The sequence below is a fragment of the Pavona decussata genome, unplaced genomic scaffold (assembly GCF_977016875.1).
Source record: "Pavona decussata unplaced genomic scaffold, jaPavDecu1.1 SCAFFOLD_971, whole genome shotgun sequence".
Taxonomy (NCBI): domain Eukaryota; kingdom Metazoa; phylum Cnidaria; class Anthozoa; order Scleractinia; family Agariciidae; genus Pavona; species Pavona decussata.
The window spans coordinates 1-9,730 of record NW_028145963.1 but is presented as its reverse complement, the minus strand read 5'-3'; positions in this window follow the sequence as shown (position 1 = coordinate 9,730).

Below are 9,730 nucleotides of genomic sequence, written 5' to 3'. Positions count from 1 at the left end.
ATTGTGTAAGCTGATAACGTCAGCAAAGAAATGCTTCGAGGAAAAAAGTTTTTCGGCATTCAAAAACGGATTCAAAAGCGGCGTTAAAAATCAGTGTTATAAAACAATTGGTTCATGCGTTAGCTGCGCGTTCATGTAATATATCAAACCCAAGACACAGTGTTTCATCACATATGATTTATCAAACACCGAGAAGAGAGTTGAAAATACGAATCGTAGCGGAGTATTTTTGACGAACTTTGAGGTTTCTGATATTGTGATGAAACACTGTGGCGAGTGTTTGATATAACTTCTCAAACAAACTGACCGTGAGGGGTAAATTAAGGATGCAAAACCGAGGAGGTTTTCATCAGATATCCAAACACGTCACGGTGCATGATTTCCTTTTTCTTTGGCATTTGAATTATTAATGAGCTTGAGAACGAGACGGGAAGCACGCGGGAAGTTTGGAGAGCACTCAAGAAGCTACGCATCTTTTGTGCCCTCCTAACTTCCCGCGCACTTCATGTCTCGATGAACGCACGCTGACGCATGAACCAATTGTTAACTGAACGTAATGTTGCCTTGGCAACCAGTTATTCAGAAACCGAAAAATTGCAGTTTTTTTTAGATTTCATACTAACTGGAAATCGTAGACATCACCGACCGCCTGGAATGCGCGTCACAGATTTCTGCCATGGTTGGCGATCATTTTTTGGGGACGTACACGACAGTTTTAGCTCGTTACCAATCCTCTTAATTGCTTCGCACTAATTCCCCACTTCCCCTAACAAAAAAAAATGGCTTCTGTCACCGATGAATATCTCAAATTTTGGGGCGATCGGGAAACAGTCAAATCCCCGATCGTCGGGAACATTCCCTACATACGAAAACTGCAAAGCTTTCATGTAAAAAAAAAGTTAACTTTCATTAACTTTAATTACATTCAGATCGTGTTTGGTGGTTTTCTGAGGTTTTGGTGAAATCAAGAAATGCTAAATGGCATATCCTGCATCATATCTCGTCATTGTGTTGTCAAAGGACATGTCACTGGACGTACTGGAGCTATCCTTTAAGTTCCGTTGTCATAGTTTCCATGCTTTCGAATTACTGGGGGGGGGGGGGGGGGGGTTCTGAATCAAAATTGAAAGTTGAAGGCCGACATGTCGGATTAAAATCTGTGAACTAAACAGAGTGACCTAATTTCAAGACGAGTGAGTTTCACAAATCTCCATTTGTAACCTTCCCCTAACAATGTGCTCAGAAAAAGACTTTATATCGTACGATGATGACGATAAGAAAGGGGACTACATACGTACGTAGATATAACCGTTCGTAAGCCACAGTCGGTAACCGGAAGCCAGAAGACTTGCTTTGTTTGGCGCCAAGGACTAAAAGTCACTTCTGTTGGTGTACGTTGGCTTGTCATTAATTACAGATGTGATGGCGTTTGAAAGCGACAGAATGGAATCACTTAACTTATACTTGCCATTCGGCGACGGCAACAAGAGCGACAGAAAACAAAAAAGTTTAATGAGCAAAACAATGGATCTGCACGTTAGTTAAATATTTTAGTACAATTCTTTGGCATCCTGTGCGAAACAATAGCGTATGCGTAAAATGATTTTAAAAATTCATAGCTTTGAGGAAAACAAAAAAAAAAAAAACAGGAAAGATTTCTTGCTCGACTTTTCGGGGTCATCGTGACTCCATTATCAAGAGCAATAAATCTTTCCTGGTCTTTTGTATGCCTTTGCTTCAGAAAACCCCTCCTGATCAAATGTTTGAGGAAAACAGCCCATTCACTTCCTACAATGTGGACGAAGCCTTCTCCTGGGACCTAAAGTCGTTGTAACTTTGGTCAACGTACGCGATTTAAGGTTACAAAGATCGCTGTAAAATTGAAGCGATTTTAGGCGACGTAAGGCAATTTTTGGAAACTTTAGACAATTTTGGGTCGACTTAAAGCGAATTGATACACGGTACAGGGAGTAAGATAGCCTGATAAAATACTTCAGTGGAATCTACAATATATGTCTTGTAGCTCCCACATGAAACCCTCAAACTGAAAGGCGAGCAGCGTGTTCTTACCAGGGAGCCAAACCTTAAGATGACCGAGAAACCCAATAAATCCAATTTACCATATTGAGAAAGTTGACTGCCTCATTTATGAGTTGCTGTTGAGCAAGAAAATTTGAAAATTTGAAAAAGAAAATGCCAAGTTGAACACACAGACTAACTCCGTCCATGCGAAACTATTTGTTTAAAGACAGTGCCTACTTTTGTTATTGCGCATTCGTTCTGTGCATCTCAAGATTACTCGGGTTTCCTATGGGTGGTGCCTACTATATAGAGACGTTTTTGCGCGGTTTAAATTTGTGCAGAGAAGGCAGAACTTAGCAAGTGCTCTTGGTATCTAAAAAGAAAATTGGGGATAACCATGCATGTTTTAGAGATAATAAAGCTTCAACTTATAGTTTTGATAACTTTTCGATCAATTTCCGCGCTTCCTGAAGTTTTAGGGAAATCCTGAAATCCAAGATGGTCACAGTTTCACTATCGTGGTGCCATAACAACGTAATATAACGTCATCGCTTCTCATTGCGGATCTCAATGGAAACAACTTTGGACGTGCTATCTCTCCTCCAAGTCTTATTGTCATATATAGCTTTTATACTCGAGTTATAGAGTTATGGAGGAGTCGGGATCCTGTAGCCCAGTGGTAGAGCATCCGAACTAAACATCGGAAGCACTCAGATTTTTTTCCGAGTATACCTGTGTCACTTACTGAATAATACATCTTTTCATTTATTCACCAGGCTTAAAATATTTCATCACATTTATTCCATTGCGCATATGTCACACATGAATTTTACCCATTTTTGCTCGCCTCTTGTACAAATCTTTTACAGAGTTAGCGTTCCCTTACCCTGGAGTCTTTTCTTGTACTGTTTCCAGTTCCGCTGGAAGTCTCTTACTGGCTTTGTTCTCGGGGCACCAAGGGTACAGTTCCGTATCCTACGAGAGCAGACGTGTTTTCCGCCTTTTTATTCACACGTGAGTGAAACAAAAGGCATCTGCTTTCAAAGGATGAAATGCGACTAAACAGGAGGAAATATTAGAATGCTACTAAAATAAGGACTGATCGCAGGTTTTTGATCTCTAGAAAATAGGTCTTGGCGCTTTGCATAAAGAATTCAGGCAGCCATCACAAGGGGAACTTGAAGAATTTTTGCTGACTGAACAACCTCGACAATATAACAGTCAAGGCGTGATTCAATAACAAACGATAGAGAGGATAACTGGCAAAGGATCAGGGACTTCGGACACCGATGGTTAGATAACACCAATAATAGGATGCACCAACTTGCATAAGTAAGGGTGGTAAGCCTATTAGTATTGTTTTTTGGCGCATTTTGGTTTATCAATGGAGTAAATAATTTAAAGTAAATTTGCCACTGTAAAGAATTTCGAGTTAACTGCTATTTCTTGGAAGTGACAGTTCTAAAGACGTCTTCAGAATTTGGTTTTATTTTCATTCAGCACAGAGTTTGCTGAAGGAGGGAACTTACCGGGCTCCATAACGACAGTACAGTTATCGATACCATAGACTTCTCGATGCACTATTTGATTGGCTATTGCCATTTTCCCGTGAAATCTTTGTCTACTCGTGGGGCTTCTCGTGCAGCATTATCTTAATGGCAGTATTAAAAAACCTTTCGTGACCAAACCTTGCACCATGTGGATTGTTGAAACGCTTACAGAGAAGGTACATCACATATGTTCCCTGGCAACACAACAACGCAGGCGTCAATACAGGGTTTGTGTTTACAAAAGAAATGTAAATAAAACGATTCTCATCTTAAGTATTTTCCGAAAGAATGAATGAATTCTTACGAATTTACGCCATCATAGACCTTTTTCATAAATGGCGGCCGATTTATTATTCTTTTCAATATATGTTAATTAGCCCTACTAACCTCATTTTAGAGTAAAAATTCTTTTGAATTTTGCACATGCTGACGAGGCTAGTAGGGCTAATTTTCATGAAAACAAAAGAATAATTTATCGGCCACCATTTATGAAAAAGGTCTATAGACCTTATGCAACAATGGCTGGCAGTTTAACCATTTTTGTCTTCATTTAAATGCAAATCAGCCCCGTTCAAGGTAAAATATCTTTTGTATTTTGAGCTCAGGAACAAGGTTCACCGGCGGTAGGTTTAATTTGAATGCAAAAAGAATAATTATAAAATTATAATTATATTAAAATGTCAGCCAATTTTTGCATAGTGTCTAAAACCCGGATGTGTCATGAAATATCATGAAATAACAAGTGGTCTAATTGAATCTTTTATCTTTTTCTATGGTTACCACAATGCCTGCGCCGCCGAATCGAAATTAAATCGTTCTCCTAGCAAATTTTCCGGATGGCGAATACCAAAGTCAATTGGTTGGCATTTACAATCACGGAAATTAACAAAAGTGAGTAAACTTTCATGCAAACACGGCAAAAAAGGATAGACTTTCTGTTTAGTTAATAATCAGGCGATATTGATTGGGAGCCCAATGACGTCATACTGTGGTTTACGGATGAAATACCTCTCCAATAACAAATCATGATAAACCCTAACAACGGCTCAGAAAATAGATAAATCAATGTATCTTAATAATTTATCAAATGATTACGTGCTTAAACTAGCGTACGTGATTATTATGACACTGTTATTCGTAATTGAAGGGTAAGTAAGTAAGGTTGGCTGATAACAAGATGGTCACCAATAGAAACTTGCTGCTGTGTCTGGTGCTTTGCCTGATAGAAAAGACCCAAGGTAGGAAATCAATACAATGGCATTGCTTTTGAGTGTTTATTGATGGGCTGTTAAGAAAGGTTGCTTTGCAAACGCAAACACAAGAATTTTGTAATGGAATCAACAGAGCGAAGCAAAGATAAAACAGCAAAACTTGCTGACTCAATGACACCTCGAGGTTTTGAATGTTATAAATCTTCCGGATTAGCTTATAAAACGGTCGGAAGTGGTGGTAAGATTGTATATAGGTATGATTTGCTTTTGCTTTCCTCTGAAAAGAGCAGGTCATTGTAATGCGGAAATAAGTTTTCGCCAACCAAATGCAAATCAAATTTTATCGCGGTGAGCTGGAACGTAAACATGGAAATTTCTTTTACGGCTGTCGTCGTTACTATAAAGCCGTATTTTTTGGCGGTCATTTACCTCAATGCCGGCGAGCTTTATAGCTCCGACACTCGGTCATAATGTCATTGCTGTTGCAGGATAAGGAAAGATAGGCAAAAGAAATTGTTTTATCTTTGTTTTAAATTTGTCTCTCTGATATTATAACCTAGCTTGTCAAAACGAAACATTTAATTTATGGCAGACAAGCATGCTCACATGCAGTACACGCTCAACCGTTGAGTTCAGTGGTGTTAAATTCACCTCAATGTTGGCTCCATACCATTCAACTTGTCGAAAGCTCCCTCTTGTTAGGTAGACATCAAGAAACTGGGAGTCCCTGTTTCAAAGTACACAGAACAGTAAATAAACTGTTCAATTTTGAAGTCCTGTAGTCTTGCCTTACATTAAACGTACACTTGAGTCCCTGACGTTGTCGAGGACAAGTCCAAAGCCTTCTTATCTAACACCGGCTTCGAGTCTTGAGCCTAAAACTTGTGTGAATACCGAAAAGAATTCTTACTCTAACCGCTCGTAATTTAACAGAAAAATCTGTGGAGGCATTTTAAAGATATCTCGATTTATACAAAGTAGGAACTTTTTCATTCATCTGCGCTTTATTTTAACTGTTTTCAAACATAAATATCTTAAAATCGGAGACACCCATGAAGCTTAATACACATTTATGAGGAAAGACCTTTTAGCAGAAAAGACAAAGTATCAATTTTTATTTTTGCCAGAGATATTGGTGAAAAATGCGGCAATAAACAAAATCACCCCGTAAAAATTGATTCATTATTTACAAGAAAACGCTTTTGCAGATTACAGATTTTTTGCTAATTTCGCCTACAAGTTGTCTAGATTAAGTAGTTTAAATCCCTAAAGTTTCGTTATAAAGTGTTTGACTATATTTCGAGATGACAATGTTTAAAATGAGAGGCTATGCGCTACCGTTGCTATGGTAATAGTTGTTGCTTGGAAACCGATGAGAAAATTAACTTTGATCATATGTTGAAATGATGATGTAGTATGAAGGAGATCGAAGTTTATCATCTATGCGAGATTGTAATTTCAAAACTTCCACCCTAAGTCCAGAAACATTGCATCGAGCCACCTTAAGGTGGCGTGTGGCACCTCGGAGTTCATCAATGTGTGTTTAAGACTATACACGTGACGTGTATGCTCGTTTACACATGCGACTTTTGTCCAATTTTTTTCAGGTTACAGTCTATACTATGTGCGATTTCAGCGCCATTTATCGCCATGATATCGCAATGGTTTCGAATTTTGTTTGGAGCTTGGACTGATGCGAACTTGCAGCATTTCTAATCGGCGACCCTAAAAGCTGACACGGTGGAACGGTGGAATAGCGGAATGGCGGAAAATCATCCCAAATCCTTAAACACGGCGGAAAATCACCCCAAAGAAACCCTAACCCTAACACCAACCCTAACCCTAACTCGTTCCGTGTTTTAGGATTTGTAGTGTTTTCCCGCCATTCCGCCGTTCCGGCTTTTAGGGGCACCCTTTCTAACAAATCGTGCAAAAATATTGAGCTGAAATATACTTATATCGAACCTGGTTTAAAGTGGCAGCTTTGGGCGCGAAAAATTACAGGAAAGTGCGACAAATGTTGCGCAGTGGAAAACTGGCCGAATTCTACTAGAAGTTTAGTGCCGCGGTTAAATAGTTCAATTTTCCTGAGAACCGTGCAAAGTTAGCAGATTAACATATTTATCACCCATTTTAGGTCAGAAGTTGTAGTTAATTAATTGTCGCTTCTTTTGTCACTAAAAGTGGAAAATTTTCCGGATGACCTTATTAAAACGGTCTTTCAGCTGTTTATCTTGGTATGTCGAAAGATACCCTGCGCGGAGTAGCTGCAAACACCCCTCCGATCTTTCTAGGAATATCGAAGGGATCTGTGCTCGGCGCGGGGGTAAGTCGCTATTCTCTGCTATGCACGCAAAGTATAGCTACAAATAACAAAATATGAATACCTCGTGTCCTCTGGCCAGTAGTTCTTTTCCCAACCTCGCAAGAACAAGATAGTGACTTCGCCCAAACATGGGGACCAGCACAAATTTCGCCGCAAGACAACTCGGCGACTGAATTGTGAATAGTAATATTAGACTGCAAGCAAGACAACGAAGTAATGTTATGACCCGACTCGTTGTTTAAACTGAGGTGTAGCAAAAGGTACTGTTCGATAGAGCTTTGCCAAAGTTTAAGTATTTTTCCTGCGGTAGAAGGGCATAAATCGTCTCTGCCTTATCTCGGATTTTCAAGCTGTGTCAATGCTTTATCCAAAAAGGATCACTGCTAATATGCTAATGCAAGCTTTGCATGACTAATCAGTTTTGTACGTGACACTGTTTGCTCATAGTTAATTGAGGTACTAGTTATGAGTACCTTGCCATGACAACAATATAATGACGCTGCGATTTATGTTGGAAGGGCCGCGACCGTGCACAATCCTTTGTTTTTAAGTCCACACTACATACTGGCTACACTTCAGCTGACAGTTGAATATCTTAACAGGAACGCTTCAATTGGTCAGTTGCTCTAACGCATTTCAAAATCTATTGTGGTTTGTGTACTTTTAAGGTCAAAAATGCTAACAAAAACAAATAGAAAAGAAGTTTGTCAGGCTTCATAACCTTTGCCCAATCAGAACCATTACCTGCGCGCATACCGTATTTATAGGTACGGGCCTAGTGGGGCCTATATAGGAAGGATTGTTCAGTGAAAGATTCATTCAGTCAGTCAGAATGGCGGCCATATTCGTAAATTTTCAAGACATTAACATGCCATTTTCAGAAAGAAAACAAACCTTTTTTTAAAGTGGTAAATCGAAAGAAAAGAAAAACTTCTAAGAAGTACTCGACAGTTTAAACGGCGGTGGAAATTGGACAGTTCAAGGGGAAGGAATTACGCTTTGAGGGACAGGTTCTCAGGACAGATTGTGAAGCAAACCCGAAAGGCCATAGCTTAGATCAGTCAAGTCCCGGCCACGACAGTGATAGAATTTCTTTTTTCAAACGAATACTTTGTAACCATCACTGGCAGCCCAAACTCACTATCCGATGACGTGATCATGATGAACATGAAATCGATGTGTAGACTTCGTACGCTTTTATTTTGATGAGAGGTTTGGACGCAATCACAGAAGCAAGTAAAGTAAACATGACTCAGGTCTGTAGCTGCCTTTTTGTGTGTAGCTCGGTCATTACGTTATCATAAACAATTTCCGGTATGACTTCAAGTAGCGTAACCAGAGTGGCGTAACGTATGGTCAAAGGGTCATGAAAACATTATCACGCAATCTTTCTGACTAAAACTTTTCAATTAGCTCAATCGCGGAGGGAGGATAGGTTTAAAAAAATCCGCGAAACATACAATGGGAATAAATGACGCCGCTTATTATGGCTTTCTTGAATCAAGCTTAAGCTTATATTCCCTTGCATTTTCTTCAATGTTTTCACCAAATATTTCAAATCAGGGCACAAGGTTTTTAAAACACTTTGGCTCATCATCCATTGAGCCATCAAAATGCTACTAGTGAAACTTGTTTCTATCAACGGGCTCACCGATGAATGCCTCACTGAGTTGATAATCTATTTGCACGTATAAACAGTTTGCGACTGTGGGTAGCTATTAAAAGAGGGTCTCAATGGGATGATGGCTTTTACGACTAACGGTGAAAATTTTGGCCATTTTTCGTATAGAAATATAGTGTATATGAAACAGCATGTACGGTAAACAAGGAACGACGATGCCATACAAATAAACCTACATCAAAAGTATATTTAATTGTATGAGATACAGTCGAACCTCCCTTTGTGACCACCTCTGGTAAGCGACAAGTTTTGTAAAATAACGAAAGTTTCCAAGTCAAATCACTATAGCTGGAACATCTCGTAAGCGACCGCGACCACTTTTAGAGCAACCTCTTGTAAGCGACCCCTTGACAGTTGATAATGTGTGGATGAAACTTTATATATTGCATTCTGAACACAGCGCAAACTAAAGTCAGAAAACACACAAGTAACAATAGATTCAAGCTGTAGCTATGATGAGAATTATCTCGTTCGCCATATTGGTTAAGATTATCAAGGAATACCCATTAACGGTTTTGATCTTGAAATTCGAAGTTAAAATATTTTTGAGGCTACTAAAAATTATAAGATGGGTTTGAATGAGAATTGGTGCATGGGGTAATACTCAGCAGTTACCATATGCTAGTAGCATGTGGTAACTTCTCAGTAACTATATTAGCATGTTTTAACTGCTCTTTAAAATGAAGAAAAAATTTTGCCCCCCTATGGTCTGGCCTCTGGTATGCGACCACCTCCCGTAAGCGACCACTCAGTCTTGACATTTTGGCTGGTTGCTTAAGGGGAGGTTCGACTGTAATTTTGCTAGCTAAACGGCATTGGGATTACAAAATTTCAACAACAAAGAAAAAAAAAACATTATGGCAGTTGTTGTAAATTATATCTAACGTCATCGTGAAAAAAAAATCCAAATAAGAAATTAAAATTCGATATTCCAGTTTTG